The sequence below is a fragment of the Bos grunniens genome, chromosome 2, assembly GCF_055505025.1.
Source record: "Bos grunniens cultivar Pamir isolate PY7600 chromosome 2, Bosgru_T2T1.0, whole genome shotgun sequence".
Classification (NCBI taxonomy): domain Eukaryota; kingdom Metazoa; phylum Chordata; class Mammalia; order Artiodactyla; family Bovidae; genus Bos; species Bos grunniens.
Window position 1 is genome coordinate 82,481,356 of NC_141166.1, and position 23,753 is coordinate 82,505,108.

Consider the following 23,753-nt stretch of genomic DNA (forward strand, 5'->3'; position numbering starts at 1 on the left):
ATCCTGTAAGTTTAACTTAAATTTTCCCACAAAATGTTTGCATATTTAATTTTTCCCTGCCTGGTTTCCTTACGTGGGAATCAGTTATTAAGTTTAGCTTGCATTCCTAGAATATAGTGGGTAAAACTGAACCAAGAGGAACCATCTTTCACTTTAGAAGATGAGTAGGAACATATTGAAAACATTTGCAAGCAATGATAGGACCATATGGTGGGGGGAAGGGAAGAGGAGGAAAGAAGCCACTGTGGGGCACTGTGAGAAGAGGAAGTAGGGGTAATTTAGCATGTGCAATATGGACAAGAAGAGGAACAGTACTGCGGTAAAATATTTTGCTCTCCTGACATGTTCTCTCTTTCAAGGATAACCTACTGACATCTAACCAAGCAAGTTCACAGTATGGATGAATGTAATACACATAGGATGCAACAAATCCTTATAGTAACATTTCCAACCAGAGTTTTCTTATGTAAAAAAAGATTCATGAAATAGAAAAGATTTTAAATGGTACTTTTTCTACAAACATAGCCACCAGATTGCAGAGCTAAAGTCCTTCTGTTCCACTGATAAATGTCCCTTTACAGAGATTTGGCTCCCATATGGTCATTCTATCTCCATCATCCACTTTCCCAAAAGAAATAATACAGGCTGCTGATTTCTTTCCTCTATCCTGAATATATTTAGCTTTCTTTTGCAATACTTCACACCGAGAGTCCAACTCTGAGTCAAGCTAGAACAGCTTCATCTCATTCATTTTGCATGAAACTCTCCTACATTTTTTTAATATTAAGGCAATTTGGAAATACTTTTGTAAGCATTTCACTATTATGATAAACAATTTCACAATAGTTTTCAAAGAAACAATTATAAATGTCTTTCCATCTACTCTATTTTTTTTTTTTTTTTAGCCCCTTTCTCTTAAATCAGCATAGCTTGAGTTTGAGCACAGACTCCATTTTTGCTGAGTTAATATCTTCAGTTTGTTCCAATTTAGTCCCTGGACAGTCTTTTTCTTACTTATTATGTAATTCTTTCTTTTTTTTTATGTAATTCTTTCAAAAGACACTAGTTTTTATGATTCCAGGAATTTTCAAATTGCACTAATTTAAAAAATCAATGGATGTCTGATAGCCACTGGCTATAGATCCTACTTGAGTGCTGAATCTTAAGTGTTCTGTGGTGGTGGTTTAATCGTTAGGTCATGTCCAACTCTTGCGACCCAATGGACTGTAGCCTGCCAGGCTTCTCTGTCCATGGGATTTTCCAGGCAAGAATACTGAAGTGGGCTGCCATTTCTTTCTTCAGGGGATCTTCTCAACCCAGAAATCGAACCTGGGTCTCCTATATGGTAGGCAGATTCTTTACTGACTAAGTTATAAGCGAAGCCCTAAGTGTGCTGTATGTGTATTTGCTAGGTTGCTTGCATCCTACTAAGCAGAGTACATGCCTAATCCTACTAATTTAAAAACTCTGCAGACATCACAAAATGGCCAAATAAAATAAATCACACTGCTATAAAACTCTAGTAATCTACTCTTGTAGCTTTGCAGTGTCCCATTACCATTAGGATTTTAAGTCATAAAATATACAGCCCACCTGAAGTGCATAATGGGGTCTGGAGAGTTTTATTTAGATGCTTCTCTCTTCTGGAGTTTTCCCTTTTTATTTATTTCTTCTTTCCTTTTTTCATGCCTTATTTCCTTCTTTCACTTCTATCCTTTTTCTTCCCTTCCATATATCTTTCTATATAAAAAAGAAAATACAAAAACCACATTTGTAGTTCTAAATGACATGTTACTGGCCCTTCCTTTAGGATTACATTGAGTATCACTGCTTGTTCTGTTCTTATGGACTGTTTACAAATTCAAAACTGTATAAACTGAGTCAGAGATAAACTTAAGGCATAAATTCAATATCTAGGACAAATGCATGAATACCCACATATAAATACACACAGAGGAGTATTAGCCTGGACATTCCAGCATTGTTCCTAAGAGAATCATAACCAAAATGAAGATATTTACAAGTTTTGATATAACTATTTTAATGATAAATTTAACTTAGTAAATATTTTAGATATGTATCCTATCTGTCAAATTTTGGTTCCACAAAAGGAAAATATAGCTGATTTGTTACACTGACTGTTGGAAAATAATGTTCTATAACATCGGATTTAGAAGCATTAAAAATTCTTCTGGGATCATCATTTCAGTGATCACATTGCTTTTTGAAAATGAAGATATGCTTGTATTTCATAACATGATGCATTATCTTGGACTGCTGGTGCTATGTTTATCAACAGGTTACATCTTTGAGGAATCAATTACCATAATACCTACTATAAAGACATGCATAAATCAATAGAGGGTTCATGCTCCAATCATGAATGACAATTCCACAAATAAGTCTATATGAATGTTAGAAATATGTCTTTACACTTTGCTTTTACCTCAAGCAAATCTAGGCAATTTTTAAAGAATAAGAATATATGTTATACTATTGCATAATGTCATTCAGTGCTAAAGTTTATTCTTCACCTATCATCTGCTCTCAAGCCCCAGTGAAAATTTTAGTGTCTATGTCCTAAACTCTCTGATCTTGAATTTTCAGAAGAAATTTAAGTGACTTAAATAGAGGTTAAAGGATTTCTTCAGCTTTTGTGAAACAGAGCATCTGAAGATGTATAGCTTCCTAATTGAAGCAGTCAGAGTTTTGACAGCATAGGGGAGACCTGAGTAGCTGCCTTCATTGTTTTGATTTAGGTAGTGATTTTTGACTTTAAGCAAAACTCATAGTTGCGGGTCATGTCTTTTGCTCGGGGTTATGATAAGCATCAGAACAGTTTTTCCAAGAATTACTTTTGGAAGCCTCACAGTGTATAAGCAGCTCATGGTTCCCAAGATAAGGCAGAAAGAGAGCAGAAAGGAAAAGAAATTGAGTATATGGGGGCCAAGTGGGAAAGGGTCAAAAGATAGAAGGCAAGAAAGAAAAAGGCAAGCTCTATTGTGTTTATTTAGTCCTTTTACATCTTATATTTTGGCCCTCTGCTGCAAGTGTGAATGGACGGTCTTCTCTGGTATATCTCCCCATGTTGATCAAATCATGTATTTACATGTCTGGAACAGTTTAGTTATGTAGACCTTTATTTATTTATTTATTTTTTAATTAATTTTATTTTATTTTTAAACTTTACATAATTGTATTAGTATGTAGACCTTTAAATGGATAAGAGGGGAGTGGCCAAAAAAAAAAGACCACCTAAGTATTTCAAACTGTTCCCACAACTAGTCAGTTGAATTATCTCACCAGAAAAGATAATTACATGAAGGCATTGCTTTGCTATGTCAATTTCACTTGCGTTAGAACCCCCATCCCTTTCCCATGGATGCACACACAGATTTCAAATTCATAAGCAAAATTTTCATTTTATTAAAAATTCATAGATGGTAAGAAAGAGAGAAACACTCAGAAAGAGGTGGGAAGCTTTTGTTTTTCCTTTCTCTAAAATGAAGATGATCAAAGGAAGCATCCAAGAATTGACTTGCGATATGCCAGGATGGAGAGTCCTTAGCTAAGGAAGGGACTTAGTTAAGGATCTTTAGCTAAAGAAAGGAAAATTCATGAGCCTCAGATAGAGCAGATGTGACCTCATAAACTCAGCAGTAGCAGGTACATTGAGTAATGTACTTAAAAGTTAATCTCACTTCAAAAAGTGTCTTTTAAAAGGATTGTTGATAATTTGTTTTATTTCAATAAAAACAAACCACATAACTAAAATTGGTCATTGTGTTTATTCTGCCAAGTATTAATGATTTATGATATTTTGACATTTTGTCTTTAAGTAATGACAGGTGGCAGTCTGCTTTTATGGAAGGGATGGTATGTCATTTTACTTATAGTACTTACTACCACTTGATTTTTTTTTTTTTTTTTTTTTTTGCTGTAGATTTCTCTGAACCAAAATGTGAGATCCAAGATACAGAGTTTTTGCTCATTTCTTTTACCATTATATTCCTAGGACACATTATAGGCATTCAATAGTTTTTAATTAATGAATAGCAATCATAATATCTTTATCACACTGCATCTGTAAATCCAAGATTTATTTCAATAAAAACAAACCATACACAGAACTTTCTTAAGTATGGAAAGGTGTGTGGACGCCTTGAAGTCTCCAAATAATGTTTTCAGGATGGATCATTTCAGGAGAAAAATATACTGATTGTACTGGGACCACAAAAATGTCTCAGAGTGCCTCATGTATTCTCAAATAACATCAGAAATCTGTTGCACAATCAGAGCTTTGTGTCAGGTACTGGGAATACAAAGATTCTAAGTTAGTATCTATTTCTAACAATGCTTCTAAAATTGCCTCAAAATTATTAAAATAATCTGTGAAAAAAAAACTATAAATGAGCTGTTATCACACCTCATCACCTTCAAGCCAACATATTGAAAAACAGAAATGGACACAGTAAATGACCTAAAGCAGATCTTTATAAGAAAGTGGCTATCCGAACTCCTCTGTTCATATTCAGACAGAAAACTCTCTGCTATCTCCTCTTCTTATAAGGACTTCAGTTTTATGGGATTAAGGCCTTACCCTCATGACTTAACCTTTCTTACCTCCATAAAGACCCTGTGTCCAAATCCAGTCATGCTGAGGATTAGAGCTTTAATGTAGAAATGTTGACAGAATACAGTTTATTCCATAGCATCAGTTCAGTTCAGTTCAGTCGCTCAGTCGTGTCCGACTCTGCGACCCCATGAATCACAGCACGCCAGGCCTCCCTGTCCATCACCAACTCCCAGAGTTCACTCAGACTCACGTCCATCAAGTCAGTGATGCCATCCAGCCATCTCATCCTCTATCATCCCCTTCTCCTCCTGCCCCCAATCCCTCCCAGCATCAGGGTCTTTTCCAATGAGTTAACTCTTTGCATGAGGTGGCCAAAGTACTGGAGTTTCAGCTTTAGCATCATTCCTTCCAAAGAAATCCCAGGGCTGATCTCCTTCAGAATGGACTGGTTGGATCTCCTTGCAATCCAAGGGACTCTCAAGAGTCTTCTCCAACACCACAGTTCAAAAACATCAATTCTTTGGCGCTCAGTCTTCTTCACAGTCCAACTCTCACATCCATACATGACCACAGGAAAAACCATAGCCTTGACTAGATGGACCTTTGTTGGCAAAGTAATGTCTCTGCTTTTGAATATGCTATCTAGGTTTGTCATAACTTTCCTTCCAAGGAGTAGGCATCTTTTAATTTCATGGCTGCAGTCACCATCTGCAGTGATTTTGGAGCCCCCAAAAATAAAATCTGACACTATTTCCACTGTTTCCCCATCTATTTCCCATGAAGTGATGGGACCGGATGCCATGATCTTCATTTTCTGAATGTTGAGCTTTAAGCCAACTTTTTCATTCTCTACTTTCACTTTCATCAAGAGGCTTTTCAATTCCTCTTCACTTTCTGCCATAAGGGTGGTGTCATCTGCATATCTGAGGTTATTGATATTTCTCCCAGCAATCTTGATTCCAGCTTGTGTTTCTTCCAGTCCAACGTTTCTCATGATGTACTCTGCATAGAAGTTAAATAAGCAGGGTGACAATATACAGCCTTGACATACTCCTTTTCCTATTTGGAACCAGTCTGTTGTTCCATGTCCAGTTCTAACTGTTGCTTCCTGACCTGCCTACAGATTTCTCAAGAGGCAGATCTGGTGGTCTGGTATTCCCATCTCTTTCAGAATTTTCCACAGTTTATTGTGATCCACACAGTCAAAGGCTTTGGCATAGTCAATAAAGCAGAAATAGATGTTTTTCTGGAACTCTCTTGCTTTTTCCATGATCCAGCAGATGTTGGCAATTTGATCTCTGGTTCCTCTGCCTTTTCTAAAACCAGCTTGAACATCAGGAAGTTCACGGTTCACATATTGCTGAAGCCTGGCTTGGAGAATTTTGAGCATTACTTTACTAGTGTGTGAGATGAGTGCAATTGTGCGGTAGTTTGAGCATTCTTTGGCATTGCCTTTCTTTGGGATTGGAATGAAAACTGACCTTTTCCAGTCCTGTGGCCACTGCTGAGTTTTCCAAATTTGCTGGCATATTGAGTGCAGCACTTTCACAGCATCATCTTTCAGGATTTGAAATAGCTCCACTGGAATTCGATCACCTCCACTAGCTGTGTTCGTAGTGATGCTTTCTAAGGCCCACTTGACTTCACATTCCAGGATGTCTGGCTCTAGGTGAGTGATCACACCATCATGATTATCTAGGTCATGAAGATCTTTTTTGTACAGTTCTTCTGTGTATTCTTGCCACTTTTCTTGGTATCTTCTGCTTCTGTTAGGTCCATACCATTTCTGTCCTTTATCGAGCCCATCTTTGCATGAAATGTTCCTTTGATATCTCTGATTTTCTTGAAGAGATCTCTAGTCTTTCCCATTCTGTGGGAATACAAATAGCTGTGAAAAGAAGAGAAGCGAAAAGCAAAGGAGAAAAGGAAAAATATAAGCATCTGAATGCAGAGTTCCAAAGAATAGCAAGAAGAGATAAGAAAGCCTTCCTCAGCAATCAATGCAAAGAAATAGAGGAAAACAACAGAATTCCATAGCATACTCCATGGTAAAAACAGTTAATAAATGTTTATCTGTGTCTGTTCTAGGTAGCTCCTGATATGCATGTAGGAGACTGGAAAAGTCTTCTCTGTGACATTTGGACAACCTAAAGTTTCCACCATGAGTTTGTTTCCCCAGTACAAGACCCATAATGTTATCTTACGGTAAACACTACCACATGTGCAGCAGGGAGCGCAGTCATGTTTAATACAACCGAAGCTATCAGACTTTTAAGGAAAATCTGTTTTTAGTTTATGAACCATATGAATGTGTTATCTATTCAAAAAGTTAAAACAAACAAAAAGCCTCCATAGAAGGGTTGCAAGTAAGAGCAAGCTCTATTTCCTATTAGTGATTATTAGGAAAAAGGCTACTAAAGATAATCAGAATAATTAGGAAGTTAGGCTATGCTACATCAAGATTATAAATCTCAGTATCTTAATGTATCAAAGCTGTGTTTCTCAATTATTATATGGATTAGGTAACAACCTAGATTAAATGTCCATCTGGTAACTCAAGAATTCAGGTGTCTTCTGTATTTTGATGCTGCCATTATGGAACATTAAAGAGTAGTGGCAAAGGAACAGAGACTGTGGAAGACTCATTGTTCTCAAGTAACTGAGACCGGAAGTGATATACTTCACTAACTTCTAACAAGCCATTGTCTACAAACTACTAATTCATAGCCCCAATTTAACTGTAATAGAATCTAGAATAAATACGGAAGCATGCAGAACATTTCAGATACTCTATAATCTATGCTAAACTGGGTTCCTTATAACTGCAAATACCACACCACACTATATTTAATAAAAGGAAATATCTACAAAAATCATTAATGTAATAAGATTGTGGATTTTCCACAATCATTTCAATCAAATGTCCGCAATGATAAAAGTCATAAAATATATTTGGAAGACTGTTGTTTCCACTTCATTTTTGTTCATCTATAAAACAAAAGTTATTATTTCCTAATAGTGATAGAGATGGATTAAGGTGAATTCCAGACAGTATAACTGTGATCAAAGAATCCACGCCTTATAAAATCAGTCTAAATACCCTCATAATAATAGGATTTAAAAGAATCCCTCCCAGTGTAACAGGCTAAGAGTGTCATGTGGAGAGAGTCTTCCCATTTGGAAAAAAAAAAAAAGAAAACTCTTAAGAAATCAGCAAAGGAAGGAGAGCTTTTTGTTGTTTTGGGTTAATTTTCTTTTCATTTGCTTTCTGTATTTATATTTATTAGGATTTTGCAAAATTATTTTAAAGGATGTGGTATTTTAATTAGATATTTTTTTCCCTCCAATTTCATTTAAGAAACTGCTATATACTTCAGTGATAAACATGCATCTAGTTCAAATTAGTTTTTCCCTTCACAAAGAAAAATCGTAACTTAGTTACCACTCTCAAAACTTCCTTTGTTGTAATTTTTTGAAGGATTGGTTCCCAAATAGTAATGAGCACTAGAATCGTTTCACATCTTGGTCAATAGAGATTTCTGGGATCTACCCTAGAGTTTCAGATTCAGTTGGTTTGGGATGGGGTCTGAGAATCTGCAATGGCAACAAGTTAATAGGTAAATGCTGATACTGCTTTCTAGGGACCACATTTGGAGAATAACTGTTATAAATTATCTGATATTCAGGTCATTATTTAAAGGTTCCTCTAAATCATCTAGCTCTTACAGATGGCATATCTTTCCAAAAAAAGGGGGGAGGGGCACTGTTATTGATTCTTTTAATCTCAGCATCTAACAACACATTGAAAAATGACAGATACTGATAAAGATTTTAATGAATGAAGTATCTATTCTATATCCTCATATCATCACATTTTAAAAATATACATAGTAAATCCTAAAATTTATTTCAGATTTATTTTAGGAAAAAACTCTTGAGAGTCCCTTGGACAGCAAGGAGATCAAACCAGTCAACCATAAAGGAAATAAACCTTGAATATTCACTGGGAGGACTGATGCAGAAACTGAAGCTCCAATAATTTGGCCACCTGCAACAAAGAGCTGACTCATTGGAAAATACCCCGATGCTTAGAAAGACTGAAGGCAGTAGGAGAAGAGGACGACAGAGGATGAGATGGTTGGATGGCATCACTGACTCCATGGACATGAGTTTGAGCAAGCTCTAGAGATGGCTAAGGACAGGGAAGCCTGGCGTGCTGCAGTCCATGGGGTTGCAGAGTCACATATGACTGAGCAACTGAACAACAACAATAAAAATTTATTTCAGTTATTTACAATAATAGATGATAAACCAAGGTTCTCATTGTACTAAGGTTTGTTCATCATACTAGACTCAGTTAATCCCCAACTTTATGCTATTATATGAACTGAAAGTGAATCATTTGCATCTTCATCAGTATAATAGATCAACTATAAACTATTCAGACTTAAATTGAAGAAAGTAGGGAAAATCACTGGACCATTCAGGTATGGCCTTAATTAATCCCTGATGATTATACAGTGGAGGTAACAAATAGATTCAAGGGATTAGATCTGATTGACAGAGTACCTGAAGAACTATAGATGGAGGTTGATAACATATACAGGAAGCAGTGACCAAAACCATCCACAAGGAAAGGAAATGCAAGAAGGCAAAGTGGTTGTCTGAAGGGGCCTTACAAATAGCTGAGAAAAGAAGTGAAAGGCAAAGGCGAAAGGGAAAGATATACCCAATTAAATGCAGAGTTCCAGAGAAAAGCAAGGAGAGATAAGAAATTCTTCTTAAGTGAACAATGCAAAGAAAGAGAAGAAACAACAGAATGTTAAAGACTAGGGATCTCTTCAAGAAAATCAGAGAAACAAAAGGAAAATACCATGCAAAAGTGAACATAATAAAGGACAGAAAGAACATGGGCCTAACAGAAAAACAAGAGTTTAAGAAGAGGTAGCAAGAGTACACAGAAGAACTGTACAAAAAGTGTCTTAATGACCTGGATAACAACGATGGTATATTCAATCACCTAGAGCCAGACATTCTGGAGTGTGAAGTCAAGTGGGCTTAGGAAACACTATTATGAACAAAGCAAGTGGAGGTAATGAAATTCCAGCTGAGCTATTTCAAATCCTAAAACATGATGCTGTTTAAGTGCTGCAGTCAATATGTCAGCATATTTGGAAAACTCAGCAATGGCCACAGAACTGGAAAAGTTCAGTTTTTATTTCAATACCAAAGAAAACCAGTGGCGAATGTTCAAACTACTTTTCAGTTGTGATTATTTCACATGTTAGCAAGGTAATGCTCAAAATCTTGCAAGCTAGGCTTCAACAGTATATGAACTAAGAATTTTCAGATGTACAAGCTGAATTTAGAAAAGGCAGAGGAAACAGAGATCAAATTGCTAACATCCATTGGATCATAAAAAAAGCAGATAATTTAAAAAAAAGTCTGTTTCATTGACTATGCTAAATCCTCTGTGTGGAGCACAAAAAAACTATGGAAAAATCTTAAAGAGCTGAGAATATCAAACCACCTTACCTACCTCCTGAGAAACCTGTATGCAGGTCAAGAAGCAACAGCTAAAACTGGACATAGAACGGACTGGTTGCAAATTGGGAAAGGAGTAAGTCAAGGTTGTATATTGTCACCCTGATTATTTAACTTATATGCAAAGTACATGATGCAAAATGTTGGGCTGGATGAAACACAAGCTGGAATCAAGATTTCTGGGAGAAATATCAACAACCTCAGATATGTAGACAGTACCTTCTAACTTCAAATAGCGAAGAAGAACTAAAGAGTCTCTTGATGAAGGTGAAGGAGGAGAGTGGAAAAGCTGATTTACAACTCATCATTCAAAACACTAAGGTTATGGCATCCAGTCCCATCACTTCATGGCAAATAGATGGGAAAGCAATGGAAACAGTTACAGACTTTATTTTCTTGGGGTCCAACATCATGGTAAATGTTGACTACAGCCTTGAAATTAAAAGACACTTGCTCCTTGCAAGAAAAGCTATGACAAACCCAGACAGCATATTAAAAACAGAGCCATTACTTTACTGACAAAGGTTTATATAGTCAAAGCTATGGTTTTTCCAGTAGTCATGTGCGCAGGTGAGAGTTGGACCATAAAGAAGGTGGAGCACCAAGGAATTGATACTTTTGAACAGTGATGCTGGAGGACTCTTGCCAGTCCCTTTGACTGCAAGGAGATCAGACCAGTCAATCTTAAAGGAATCAACCCTGAATAGTCATTGTAAGGACTGAGCTGAAGTTTCTTCTTCAGTACTTTGGCCACTTGATGGGAAGAACCAACTCATTGCAAAACATCCTGATGCTAGGAAAGATTGATGGCAAGAGGAGAAGGGGGTGACAGAGATGGTTGGAGGGTATCACCAACTCAATGGAAATGAGTTTGAATAAATTCTGCTAGATAGTGAAGGACAGGGAAGCCTAGTGTGCTGCAGTCCATGGAGTCACATAGAGTCAGACATGACTTAGTTACTGAACACTGATAAGGTATTAAGATCAAACATTTTGATGAGGAAAAGGATGGAAGCAGTAATGGATAATTGAAGGAGTTTGTGGCAATGTAATGGGAGACATAGTTCTTAGTTAATCCCACAGGGAGCCTTGAAGTTTGAAAAGTTCTTCAGTGGTTTACCATGTTGAATAGAGGGGGTTGAATACATATTAAGTAGTCATTAGATTTAAGCTGTCCCTGAGAAGGGAAAGTGACTTGGGCAAGGCAGCTGTCTCTAACTAAGGTCAATCTCCAGAGAGCTCAGAATAAACATTTCTGTATGTATGTGTGTATACACACACACATATAAACCCATATACATATGGGCTTCCCTCTCAGATGGTAAAGAATCTGCCTGCAATGCAGGAGATCCCCAGAGAAGGGAAGGCTATCCACTCCAGTATTCTTGTCTAAAGAACTCCATGGACACAGAAGCCTGGCAGGCAACAAGAGTTTCATAGGGTCACGAAGAGTCAGACACAATTGAGCAACTAACACTTTCACTTTCTTGTGTGTGTGTGTGTATTATTTAATATCAAACAAGTAGTGTTTAATAATAAACATTTACCATATGTAATAAGTAATTCAGGTATACAACTGTATTTTAAGTTGAGATATGTAGCTAAACTTTAACTTAAAGGAAAATGCCTTCTATTATTTATATGTGCCTATAAGAAGTACTTTTGTTTATTGACTACCTAAATATTGAAAATTAAAAGCCTAATACATCCTTTTTCTGAGACACAATGGACATTAAAAAACTAACACTGACTTTTTTACAACTATCTCATGGACATGGTTAAAATGTGAAACATTCTCATATTTATTATTGATGTCATTTTGTCTAGCAAGTCAGTGATAGTTTTATTTGCTATCTAGAGTCACTACTGGCTTGGGATGGAAAACGGTGCAAAACAGATAGTTTCCTATATACAGTAAGACACTCAACTATTTTGGGTACCTACATTAAGTGGTCAATATGATGGCTTTACTCCAAATGAGACTCAAACTTCTCTAGCATCATAACAATAGATTGAAGAACATAAATAACAGATCATCCCAGGGAATAAGAGTTATAGAATCAAGAAACCATACTATCCATTCTTACTATAATAACAAAGAGAAAGGGGGATGTTGTACATTACAACCTAACCAGTTAGAGATGAGAAGCATTAGATGGGCTGTACTTCAGTATGCCTCTTAGTGTAATGGGAAGCATCAAAACAAATATCTCCATATGGAGGTAGGTGTAAATGTATTCCCTATAGTAACACTTAACTCATTTACTTATCACTCAGACTCATTATTCACTTACCAGCATATGCCTATTGGATGTGTACTACTTACCGAAAATATTAGTGACTAAATGGAAAAAGTTTTTATATGTAGGTGAACAGAGTCATTGTTTGGTATAAAAAGAATAGAGTATTTTTTCTTTTAATCTTTTCATATATGTCTATTTTTGTTATTTCTAATCTAAAATAAATGAACCAAATATTACAAATCTTCCCTTGTTCAAGTTCTCATCTTTAACATTCTTTTAACTACCATGCCTTTCACTTTAAGTTCTATGTTGCCTCTAGAGAATACATTGTATCTTATGATTATCCATGTTCAAAATGTTCAATAGATCTTCATTGCCAGTGTGATAGTAAAATGTTTTGTTTCAAAGTACTTTACACTCTCATGACCTGTCACGCCCCCAAACCATAATTCCATTTAACTTTCAGTTGTGGTCCTTGAAAGTGAAGCCATGACATTCTTTTGCTCTCTTATACCACTTTTGTTGTTGTGTCTCATAATTCTTCTGTAAAAGATGTTTCCTGTATGTAGCATGAATGGCTACTCACGCTTCCTGAACTTATCTCAAATGTTATCCTCTCACTGTGATATTCTCTTACGTCTTTAGGCTTATTCAGCTGGGTCCCGCCACTGTGTTGCCATGGCATGATATACACATCACTCTTATCATATATGTTTCTTTTTTCCTGTGTATTGTAAGTTCCTCAAGATTAAGAGCATGTTTTACCCATCTTTGGCTCCCTTAGGCCTATATTTATTGGTATCATGTAAGCACCTCATGCAAAGAGTTGACTCATTGGAAAAGACCCTGATGCTGGGAGGGATTGGGGGCAGGAGGAGAAGGGGATGACAGAGGAAGAGATGGCTGGATGGCATCACTGACTCAATGGACATGAGTCTGAGTGAACTCTGGGAGTTGGTGATGTACAGGGAGGCCTGGTGTGCTGTGATTCATGGGGTTGCAAAGAGTAGAACACGACTGAGCGACTGAACTGAACTGAACTGAAGCATATTATGAATGTCTATTCAATTAATGTCACAGAGAATACTAAAGTCTGTGATCTAACACATTTTGATTAAGCTCATATATAGCAGTTACAGTATTTCTGAGGACTAAAATTATATATTTACTCTTGTTATTCATGATTAAAAGCTCTGACTACATATGTGTTTCTCTGGGAAGTAGCTTATTTCTCAGTACCAGGCAGTAGTAGAACACTACAGATGAAATGGAAATAAAGGAAGAGGAGGGCTTGGGGTTCAAAAATAATTAAAAAATATTCCTCAAGCATTGGCTAGGTTCAAGGCATTGTGCTCATTTCTAGCAGAATTCCATCCCTGCCTTTAATGCACTTATAAGAAATTTGAGAGGCAGTGATATCAGGCTTATTGAATATAAAAGATTATTTTTAAAAGGCCTGACACTGGTAGGCAATGCAAAAAAGAAAAATGATAGAAAAGTCATGAAGAAAATAAGCAATAATTTGAATATTTTATATTTATCTTCATTTATGAAATATTTTTAAATCTTAAGTGAATGGGTAATTGTGACAACGTTTATTTTAAATATAATGATCAAATAAGGCTTTGTATATGCATATATCAGGAAGATAACATAGGTTAAAGTTTTAAAATTTGATTTTTATCAACTTCAGTCAACCCAAATAAAAATATAAAATACCCTCAACTGTATATCTAAAAATATGACAGATTATTATTGTATTCAGCATTAATTATTATATTTTTCAGCAAAACAAAGTAGGAACAGACAGGCAATTGTAGATATAAGTATATTCTTTTTTAAAAAAATTATTTTTGAAGTGAGAGTTTAATTATGAGGAGATAACTAGAAGTGTTATGACCTGACTTCAAATTAATATATGATTAAATTTCACAACACAGCATAGAGCTATAACTGGAATGAACAGTTTGATGAATTAAAATTACTTAGCAATAGATATTAAACTAAGCAACTATTAAATTGCTTATTCCTTAGGATTTAATATCAGGTGCCAGAGGATTAGTATGAATTTTCCACAAACACAAGCCTGGTAGACTTTCAGAGACTTGGGACTGTGGCTGAACAATTCTTGATCACAATTTATACTAGCCATACCCTTTTAGATATGTGATGATGTTTTATATACCGCTACAAATCACTAATGGTACTGAAAACATAAGTAGTTAATGTTCCTGATCTAGATTTTTAAAGGCCAAAGGGAGGAATTGAAATCAGTTAAATATTAAAAACAATAGAATAAACTTTAGCATTTGAAAATGTGGAAGAAACAAACACACGGCAAAGATTTGGAAGAGAATCATTCTGAGCCAGAGGGAGGAATTTCTAGTCAGCAGATAATAACAGACATCCTTAGTGGAGGGTACGCTTGGGAAGGAGAAAGGAGGCTGGGCTGGGGACTCAACGGTGATTTAAATCATTACATTCAAGACACTGTGCCAGTTGCTACAAGAGTACAATCCCTTCTTCAATGTGTTTGTAAGAAAGTAGATAGGTATAAGTAGGCTGGTGAAATGTAACAGAGAATGTGGTGAATGCCTTAACAAAACTAAAATTTATAATGTACTTTAAGATATATCTCACTCTATGAACAAATGGGAGAGATGACCAAAACCTTTAAGGAGGGAGGTATCTTTGAAATAGCCTTGGCAGCATAGGTTCAGGTATTGGTAGTGATGAATGGGATAAAGGCCAATAACCTAGTTCTTGGTTGATAAATGCAGAAGTTGGTTGCTAGTTGCTTGATGAATGCGGAAGTAGCCCTGAAAACTTAATCTGGGGGGCTAAGTTTTGATCTTCACTCTACCAACTATCCATTGAATTATGGATGAGTCACCTAGCCCTTGTAGACCTAGTCTTCTCAGTGACACACAGAAGAAATTGAATTAGAAAATCATTAAGATCATACCTATTCTAAAATACTCTAGAGAATGCATTGGTTGGTTCCTGTTTGGAATGGCCTAGAATGGTAAGTTAACAAATTTCTTTTTAATCTGCAGACAACAGAAATTTGCTGAAACTTTTCTGAGCCAGGTAGTAATATGATTAAGGTTATACATTTGGATGATTAATCTACTAAAGACACATAGGATTAATTCTTGTGGGGGAGATCACTTAGAATCTCTAATGTTTCCAGGTAAAAGGTAAGGAGGAGCTAACAGAAAATATAGAAGTTGAATCCATAAGATCTGTCCTCATCATTAACCAATGCCAAAAGAATAGGAAAAAGAAATGAGACAAAAAAAAAAAAAGTAGATAGCTTCCAACCTTGGTATCTAAGAGAATTTTTTTACCAGACCAAGCAAGGAAATCTTTATGTATGAGGACAAATGACAACTTTGGAATGAAGTTGTTCAACTGGCAGCTGAAAATTAAGGTTTAAATCTTTTGCTCTCAAGATATGGACTAGAAGAGGGTTTGCAAACTCAAAGGCATACAGGGACTACTGAAGTAATAGGCTATGTTCAAAACAATAAAGCCATGGGGAACACAGCACCATGAAAAAATATGTGTCTTTCTGAAGGAATTAGTTGACACTCAACTTCAATAGTTGGTGCCCTTGCAATTGTAGACCCTGCTTTTCTAATTTAACACAGAAATTCATAGATGGCTTCCCTTTTTAAAATTACCAATAAGGAGAGCACTCAATATAATTTATAACTGTGCATGTGTTCTCAGTTGCTCAGTTGTGTCCAATTGATTGTGGTCCCATGGACTGTATCTCATCAAGCGCCTCGGTTCATAGGATATTCCAGGCAAGAGTACTGGAGTGGGTTGCCATTTCTTTCTCCAGGGGATTGTCCCACCCTAGGAATTGAACCCATGTCTCCTGCGTTGGCAGGCAGAGTCTTTACCACTGAGACACCTGGGAAGCCCTAAGTAACTGTGGGGCTTAAACGAAACCTGACTCTAAGCCACACCGGTATACAGACTGCTAGATGTAAGTTTGGGACCACTATATTAACTGTTTCAGAATTAGTATAACGATAAAAATGAAGTAAACTGTGGGAAAGGGTAGACATTTTCAAAAGAACAGTTTAAGGAGGGAAGTCTAAGAATATATCCTCAAATTATTTTTATAATTCAAATGTCAAGTAAAAGAAAATAGTGGCCCCTACTTATAGTGAGGTTGCCAGAAATGAGAAAAATATGAGGATATTACTCAAAGAGAATAGAAGGAAAAGAGACAAAGATGGACACAGTGCCCACCAATGGAAGGAATTTGAATTTTACACATTAGAAGAGACGCTAGTAGATCGAGAAAAGAAGGCAAAAGGGAAAGGGCATAAAGTATCTGCCTTATTATTTATGCAGTCTCTATATTTTTTCATTTTATGTTTTCAAAAGCCTGCATTGTTTCCTAACATACCTGTTGGATTGAAGAGGATGCTCAATATATCCACTTTTTCATCCAAATATCTGCAAAATGTTTACCTGTGGTAACTGACAATTATGAAATTACCATCCATTACAAGAAGACAACATGGCAATAAAGACTTGGAAGATTTAATTGTTCCTTTGTATTATCAGGTAGACAAGCAAGTCCACAATCATAGCTGTATTAAAACATGTACAAGTGAAAGTGGAAAATGAGTTGACTCTTTAGAAGATATTTTAAAGCGTTCCTAGCAGCCATGCTTTAGGTCTTCCCGGGTGGCTCAGTGGTAAAGAATCTGCCTGCTGAGGCAGGGGACACAGGAGGTGTGGGTTAGATTCCTGTTTGGGGAAGATACCCTGGAAGGAGGATGTGGCAACCCACTACAGAATTCTTGCCTTGGAAATGCCATGGACAGAGGAGCCTGGCGGGCCACTGTCCATATGGTCGCAGAGTCGGACACGACTAAGCATGCACGCATAGCCATGCCTTATTCACTGATGCCATGAATTCATTAGAAGAGCAAGTGGCTGTATCTTGCTGGACACTTCTCAGTCTCCACTGGTAAGAAATCAAGAGTCTCAATTGTTGATAAGTTTTATATTTTCTTTGAAAAGAAACATTTCCTTGAACAGATGGTTGACTGCAAGATTTTGCGACATTTCTCAAATATTCTTTGTAAACCATCAGCAGTTACATTTAATTTTGTCTATGAGGAAGGAGCAAAAAGTAGATGATGAATCAGACATCATTAACTGTAATTTAAGATAAATCAAATGCAACAATATCTCAAATAGCAATAATAAGATATTAGAAAAGTTTTCTTTTAAAAAGATTTTCCAAGTGTGCAAAGAACTGTAAAGGAAGTATTAGAACATGACAATAAACAATATTAAGGTGGGTGGCAAAAGCTGATATATATGTGAGTGTGTGTGTGGGGCGGGGAGTAACTTGTCTCTGGAACACATTAGGCACTCAATAGGGCTGCCCAGGTGCCTCAGTGGGTAAAGAATCTGCCTGCAATGCAGAAGATGCAGGAGTTGTCAGTTTGATCCCCAAGTCAGGGAGATACTCTGGAGAAGGGCACGGCAACCCACTCTAGTATTCTTACCTGGAGAGTCTCATGGACAAAGAAGCCTTACATGCTACAGTCCATAGGTTTGCAAAGAGATGGACATGACTGAAGCAACTAAGTAAGCACCCAGAGACACAGGCACTCAATAAGTACTGCTGTTGCATAATTTTCCTACTCTTGCACTCAACATTTGTCCTGAATATCTTCTGACAGTCATCTATAGATCCCAAGAGACCTACCTGCCAACTCCTGCCAACTCTTTTCTTCCCTGTTTTTCCTACCATTCTTGTAGACTCAGTAACCACATTGTTTTCCTTGTCTGGTCTATTACGGATTGATTTCTTACAACTGTTTTGTTTTTTCCCCCCTTGCTTAATTTTCCTTCATGATTTAATAAGCTTTTTCTTCTAGTTATCTGCTGCTACTTATTAAATACCACCCCCAAATTAGTGTTCTAAACAACAACCATAGTATTTTGCTCTTCATCAGTCAGGAATTCAGACAGGGCACAGGCAGGGAGACGTGTCTCTGTTCAAAGAAGTCCTGATACCCGAGGGTAACTGGAAACTTTGAGGCTGGAATCATTTGGGAGGTGTCTTTGCTCCCGACTGATACCTGGCATAACTCAAAGCCAGGGCTTAGTTCAAACTTTTGACTGGAACACTTACTCTTGGCATTTATATATGTCATTTCTGTTCATTTCCATATAGAAATAATGAGCTTCTCATTACAAGGTGGATGGGATCTGAGACTGTCTGGAGAACAAGAGTTCAAGAGATGCAGGAAGAAGCTGCATGACTTTTTAGGACCTAGCCTTAGGAGTCACAGGCTATAATTTCCACTGTCTTCCGTTCAGTGTACAAGTCACAACCCAGATTCAAACGTAGGGACATAATCGGTGGATGCATCAAACTTCTTGTGATTTTCTAAAATCTACCATTTAAAATTACCAAATTTTCTAGAAAAGTCATGAAAAATTCCATGGGAGTGTTTGTGAGTCAATAATAAGTTAGTAAAAAGGCATCTGAAGAGAAGAAAACTATGTGTGGAAGAGATGCACGTGATCATGGATACACATGAGTTTGTGAGTTTGTAATAGTCAATTGTCATTGAATCATACTGTATAAAATATGGGAAAGCAGTAGATTTTAAGGGGCCATTTATGCCATATTAAGAAGTTGTTACAATACACTATAAGTAATAGCAATAACTGAAGAACATTAAGCATGGGAAAAACCTGCTCCTCACTACATATTAGCCCTACTTCTCTGGCAGAACTCTGAAGAACAAATTTATTATGGGTTGAGAATACAGATAAAATGACTTAGCTTGAAAGCAATTGCAGCGGTTCAGAGGACCATGAAACCAGCCTGATCTTTTTTTAGAAAGGGGAGAATCAGAACAAGAGAAACTGAGGAAGTTGAATTTAGACTGTTTAAAAATCAGTTAATTATTCTGATGAATCTGGCCAAAGTGAAGGAACACTTTACAGACCACCATCAATAGGTGGATGATTGATGATTATTGTCCTATTTATCCAAAGTACTGATGATGAGCAATTATTTTCATAATATATTATATTTTAAACATTTCTGAACTCATAGACATATCAATCTTTTTTTGGAGAAGTCAATAATATTAATTTGCTCAACCACTTGAGGCTTTCTTTATTTAACTAATTATGTAGAAACTGATGGCCATACACAGATTAGTTAATAATGAAAAGAAGTGGTGTCTATAAGAGTACTTAAAATGATCCATAGGAAGCTTTTATATCCATTAATGCCAGCAAATGTCCAGTATCATTCAGGTCTTGAATTTAAACTTACTGAAACCATAACAAAAAAAATAACCTAATCCATGGTGTCTACTAAGATTTATTATATATTTTGTCATGTTGGCCTGTGTGTAGGCACATTGAGAAGTGAGAAACTAATTTTTTGTTTCTATATTCTTTTAGAAATCTGCTTGAGTATGGTTGGATTCAGTACCACTTTAAAAATGGAAAGGTTGTGGACTTGAAAAAGAGGGTGATTTTTAGAATAATAACGTGAAATTGAAACATAAGCTACACTTTAACGTCAGATAATTATGACAAATAGGAATTCTATGAGTTGTTTTCACATATATTAATTTTTACAGGCTTTCCAGGTGGCATAGTGGTAAAATATCTGCCTGCCAATGGGGGATATGCAGGAGATGTGGGTTCAATCCCTGGCTTGGGAAGATCCCTTGGAGTAGGACATAGCAACCCATTCCAGTATTCTGGCCTGGAAAATCTCATCGACAGAGGAGCCTGGTGGTCTGCAGTAAATGGGATTGTAAAGAGTCAGAGTCATGTGACAGAGCACAACAACAAAATTATTACAGCAAAAATGCTGAATTAAACATCCTTACATAGAAAACATTGCTCACTGGTCCTATGCTTATCAGTTATTTTTCCTTAGGGATGAAAATGAAAGAACCTTTAATTCTTAAGTTAATACCTTGAAAAAGGTGCTTATCGTGGAATGTTCAGGTAGTATTTTTATCATGTTGCTTCTAGCCAAGTGCAGCATGAGCTGTTGTTGCAAACATGAACAAAAATCTATTGGCAGCAGGGGTTCTGGCTGCTTGATTGGTTTATACAAAGAAAGAAACCATAAAAACATCTACTTAAAGCAACATTATTTGCTCTACTATTAGACATGGCTAGAAAATCAGATCATGCCTAGAAGTGGGAAGCTATATCTGTTTTCTTAATAATAAAGCTGTTCTGTATTCACTGTTTTTGCTTTTAGATTTTACTATTACTCAGTTATGGTGGGGCCAACAGAGGAGGAGACAGTTTTTTTTTGCTCACAGTGTCCAAGAGGTGGAGGTATGCCATATAATGCAGGGGCCATCTGGGGAAGCAACAAGTTCAGTAAGGAGGCAGAGGGAACAGGGGACAGGAAGAAGGCAGGGACAAAGCATTCCCTGGTGGTTTCTCTGAAAAGGAATGGGCAAAAGCAGAGTAAGCAGGTTTAGGACTGGCTATTCTGGATCATTTCAGTGGGTTCCAGGTTGCAGCAGCTTTCTGATTGTCTCATGCCTCGTCCCACATGATTAAAGGCAGAGGAATAATAGTCCAAGAGGCTTGGACTATAAGAGTGCTGTGAGAGGCTGATACAAGAGGTGGATGGAGCATGGGCTCTGGTTTGGCTGGTTTGTATATGAAAGGCGCATTTGTAGGAACATTTTTATTGTCTTTAAGAACTGGCTAGCCCTGGGAGGAGCAGTCTCTCTAGGATCAGAAAGGCTCCAGATATCACACTTTCAGAAATATCAAAAATAAAAAGCCAGGATTAATACATTCTTCAATTTCAAAGCCTCCATCTTTATTCACCCCCAAATGAAAAAAAAAAAAAGCAAGGCAAATCTGTTTTTACTTAGAACAAGCTCCAACTGGTTAATCTCACTAACAGCCTGAAAACTCCTGGGCTGATGCTATTCTTGTTGCTAAAGTTGAGAGAAAGGAGAAACTAGAAAATGCATAATTGTCATTTGCTGTGTTTTCAAAACACTTTAACACATGTCATGAATTCAAAAAATAATATTTAATGTAAAGGAGTATTTTTTTTCTTGATTATCTAGTGGGATAAGAGTATAAACTACTGTCAGGACTTCTCTGGTTGTCTAGTGGCTAAGACTCTGTGCTCCTAATTTAGGGGGTCTGGGTTCAATTCCTGGTTGGGGAACTAGAATCCACATACCTCAGTAAGAGTCTGTAAGCCACAATTTCTTTGCATGCCACAAAGTAGACCTGGCAAAGCCAAGTAAATTAACTAACTAATTGAAATAAATATTTAAAAATACCTTATAAAGAATATAAGCTAATATCTAAAATCATCTGGGAGAATGAGAATTTAGAAGGAAATTCAGTGTGCCCATCTTCTATACAGAAGAGGAAAATCCACTTCACTCTGAAGCCTTATTATATTTCTATTTAGAAGACTATGTGACTTGTTTCTTTCTCTGATGGTGTGTGTCCAAAAATACAGAATAATCTACTGATTTACAACTTCAGAGTAAAATAGGTCATCTGTAGGTTGAATGTTTGGGACCCACTACAAATTCATACCCTGAAACCTAATATGCATTGTGATGGTGTTTGAAGGTGGTGCTTTTGAAAGTGATTAGGTCTTAAGGGCAGAGTCGTCAGCAAAATTCTTCATCCCTTCTACCAGTTGAGGCTATGGCCAAAGGAATGAAGCATGGATAGGAAGGAGCTTTCAGTAGATACTGTCTCTGCCAATGATGATCTTGGACTTCTCAGCCAAAAGAATTGTGAGGAATAAGTGTTTATTATTTCTAAATCACCCAATCTATAGTATTTCTTTTAGCAGTCCCTAAAGAATAAAAGAAGGCCCTAAATTTAATGTTTAGATTGGAATTTTAGGTTTATTCTATGTATTTTGAAAATTCTTTGGGATTTTTCTACAGTTATCTTTAAAGATTTTGAAGACAAATTTTATTTGTATCTAACTAATAATTTTCTCTTTTTGGTATTCCTGCCAAGAATGAAGTAATTCATTTCTTTCAATTTTTAAGCTCTATTGTAGTATTTTTAATATGCAAAACTATATACAATTTTTGAGTTTGGACATACAAATATACCTAATACAATACCAAAGCCACAATCCATCATTTTCAGAGGTTTCCTTGTGTCCCTTCATTATTTATTTTCTGGTAAGAAAAATTAATATGAAATCTTCTCTCCTAACACATTTTGAAGTATATAATACCATATTGTTAACCATAAGCACTGTCTTCTACAAGTCATCTGCTATAACTCTTGCCTGAACTATATTTCACATCAAGAATATGGTTTCTGTCTTTAGATGAACCAAAATTTCCATAAGCATCAAGCTACTCACCGTCTGCTGAATTTCAAATTATATCATTTTTTAGGCTTAGCTATTGTAGGCATAACATGATCAATGCTCATTGTAAGATCTATAATTATCCCTGTAAACCTTGAAGACTAATTTTAAACACACATTTCAATTTGGTTGTTCCTGAGATAAGAATAGTAAGATATAACCATGGGGTTTTCAAATCATGAACATACATCTTAACAGTGCACAATTACAGCCTAATCCTGCAGTCAATTAATAAATTGGTTGAAATAGCAGTTTGATTAAAATCTCAGATGTGCTAATTCACTTTCCTAGTGCTCTTTAATTAAGGCTTTAATAAAGTCTGCAATTACCTGCAAATTTTTTATTTGTCTTAAATATTTGTGCTTCTACCCTTAACTTTCAAAACTCCTTCAACTCACCACATAAGAACAACCACTCTAAGAAATTAAGTTAAAGCATAAAGAAAAAAAAAACACACACACTTTTTTCTTTAATCAGGTGAACAAGTACTACATGTTTTTAAAATGCTTGTAGAAATTTAAGCTGCAAATGGATATTTTTTCTGTAAGTTATGGTATGTTTTCTGTTATTTTTGCTATTGTAGAAAACAGTTTTGGTGAATGATGCAACATTCTGTGGACATTTTCCATGAAAACTATTTTGACCCTAATTGAATTTTAATATAGAATACTTAACACTCAAATTTATGCCTTCTGTGTTAATTTTTAATTTTATTAAAAATACTTTATTTCACTTTGTTCACAACTATTTTTGAGCTTTTTTTCTGTATAAGGCTTTGTTCAAAGTGCTTTACATAAACTCTGTCATTTATTACTCTAATAACTGAACTCAGTAGATGCTGTCATCATCCAATTTTAAAGAGAAGAGAATTAAGAATTACAGATTTAGGTAAGTGGTCAAAGCTACATGCATGTAAATAGCAGAATTACAACTGAACGCCAGGTGGTTTGATTCTGAAATTTGTCATCTTAACTATAGT

General features: G+C 36.2%; 1 long non-coding RNA gene across 2 annotated transcripts in view; it reads right to left on the reverse strand.

Moving 5' to 3' along the window:
• Window positions 1–1,336: 1,336 nt before the first annotated feature.
• The window catches only part of LOC147378278 (uncharacterized), a 65,655-nt gene continuing 43,238 nt past the window's right edge, over window positions 1,337–23,753 (reverse strand). For both annotated transcript variants that reach the window (XR_015149773.1, XR_015149772.1), the window contains exon 3: window positions 1,337–1,740. This is a non-coding gene — a long non-coding RNA (uncharacterized LOC147378278). The remainder of the gene's footprint in view (window positions 1,741–23,753) is intronic.